The sequence below is a fragment of the Poecilia mexicana genome, unplaced genomic scaffold (assembly GCF_051168715.1).
Source record: "Poecilia mexicana isolate PSO_F unplaced genomic scaffold, ASM5116871v1 scaffold_9, whole genome shotgun sequence".
Taxonomy (NCBI): Eukaryota; Metazoa; Chordata; class Actinopteri; order Cyprinodontiformes; family Poeciliidae; genus Poecilia; species Poecilia mexicana.
The window spans coordinates 4,674,575-4,677,176 of record NW_028263378.1 but is presented as its reverse complement, the minus strand read 5'-3'; positions in this window follow the sequence as shown (position 1 = coordinate 4,677,176).

Below are 2,602 nucleotides of genomic sequence, written 5' to 3'. Positions count from 1 at the left end.
AGCCTCCGCAGGACAAATTGTGCGAACTCAACAACCGTTTAAATGTTCTCGTCATCTAAATTAAAATCAAATTCAAAATACTTCAATTGAATATTGTTGTAAATCATTTTATCCAAGGTTTTTCAAACAACTGTTGAAGATCCTAATAGCAGTAGCCAGGAATGACATCCTGTATCAGTCTGTATCACAGTGACTTTGAAGAAGCCTCTGACTGAAGAAACTTCTAAAGCAGTCTCATGAAGAGGACTCTCAGGATTGTCCATAATTTTACTGATTTTGTGAAGAATCAGTTTTTGCACCATTATCTCTAGTGATTCCAGAACAGAACCAGCCATCTTTCTCAGTTCTTTATGTTTTTAAGTCCCTGGTTCTGATGCTGCTGGACCAACAGATGATGGCAGAGGAGATTATACTGGACAACATACTAGCATTCAGAACCTGGATTTGCAATAATTCATAGTTCCCACAAGTCTGAAACAGAAGGGATCTGCTCCACTGAACTGCCATCTTGGTAGGCAAGCACAGTGCAAAGCATAGATGAACCATGGCTTTGAAACCAATAAAAACTCAAAAATTAGACTCATTAGAATCGAGTAATAGTTGTAACATACTTGTATTGTTTATAAATTAAATAGGAATGAGCTTGAGCTTGTTTATTAACACCTACCAATATGGCTGTCAGCTACAAAACTGTGACGTAACATGAGAACTTTGCATTGATCCAAAGAGCGCCAGCAATGTAATATCTGATTGGCTAAACAAGAATTAAGATTTTGGAGTGGCCTTGTTACAGTAAAGACTTGAATCAAATCAAGATGCAGTGGGATGACCTTAAACAGTCTGATAGGTATTATAACCTTCCAATGTGGCTGAATGAAAACAATTCAGTAAACAAGAGTGGGTCACAGTTTCTTGGTTAAAACTTTTTGATGATTGAAACATCTACCAAGCAGAAATAAAAACAAAAGTTATTTAAAAAATAACTGGACCTTTTTAGATGTGTTGGTGTGAGTTAGTTGTGTTTTCATAATGAATCATCTCTGATCTGCTCACAGCTCATCCAACAATCAAGATGAAAGAATAAATTTAAAGGTCACAGCGTTTTCAGTCGTCGGTCTACTCAAAGCACGGTGAGTCACTTCCTGACAGACTTCGGTGTGACTTTAATCTCTTTATGTCCTGAGACTCCTGGATGCTTCTGGGAAACAGTCAGGCTAAAGTACAAGCAGTTCAGTCCTCAGAAAATTACTGTTTAACTTAAGCAGAAACATTTTATGCCTGAGTGAGAAATTTACATAAATCTGATGAGACTGGAGTGAAGTTGTGTTGAATATATAACCCTGTATTTTTTAAAGTGGGCATCACAATCCACAGCAGCTCTTTATTTAAATAAGAGTTACAGCACTTGATTTCCATTTGGCATATTTTTAATTGATTTAGTGTTTTAAACCAACACTTTTAGTATGTAATATTTAAATGTGCTGACATCCAAATTCCACAGGTGGGAAGTAAGAAGTTACATTTTGGAAACTTTATGAATCATTACAAAAAATAAGTATTTTTAGAAATAGTTTTACTCCATCTTTTGTCCCATCACTTAATTTGTTAATTTCATAGAAATCAGTTTTTATGTTGACCTTAAAGCCTTTTTTTTTTTTTGCAATTAAAAAAAAGGAAAAGCCAAATTTTGTTGATCATGATGGGTTTGTAAAAGCAGTAAAAAGAGTTAAACTACAAAGAAGGTAAATGTTTTTTTAGGCTTTTTTGGGTGACAACTATATTTACTTAATTTTTCTGAATAAAAAAATACTTTTAGGATTATTTTTACTTTTACTTGAGTCATTTTATTATGAAGTATTTCTACTCAATTAAAATTGCTGGATTTTCTACCCACTGATTGATAAAACATGTTTTAACCAGAGATTCACCAGACTCAGACACACCTGCAGTTTTGATTAAAATGTTAGTTTTTTATTGAAAGAGACTGATTTGGAAAAATTTTCTTTCGCCTGACTTTTTGTTGCTTATATGAATTATTGTCATTTTTATTCTTAAAATACCAAAATTTCCACTTAACTTTGTTTTGGTCCATTTGACTATGTAATATTTATAAATGAAAAGTCTCAGTACTTAAGTCGACTTTCACCAAATACTTTAGTAATTTCTATGATGTTCTATTTACTTGAGTAAAAATATGAAGTGCTACTACTTGAGTAAAATTTTTGGGTTTTCTACCCACCTCTGGTATTAAGTATTTAACTTTGAGTAATAAAAATAAAATTCTTGCAACCACAAATTATTTTTGGCAATTTGTATTACATCATGGATTAGTAAATTTGTGTTTAGTTTTAAACTTATCAAGCTTGTAGGAGTTCAGATGCAAGTTTATGTTCTTAAATTGGAGTTAAAAGATCTTCAAAAAACCAAACACACCTTTAAGTATGTAATTTATGACTCATGGTAAGTTTCCATTTATTGAAATCCTGGTAAAGCCAGGATCCAGAAGATTTATAAAGTTTGACAGAAAACTGCTTCAGTCTTGTGCAATACTTGTTTACCGTGGAAGTAAAAATTAATTTAAAACCAGATTTTTTTCCCCAAA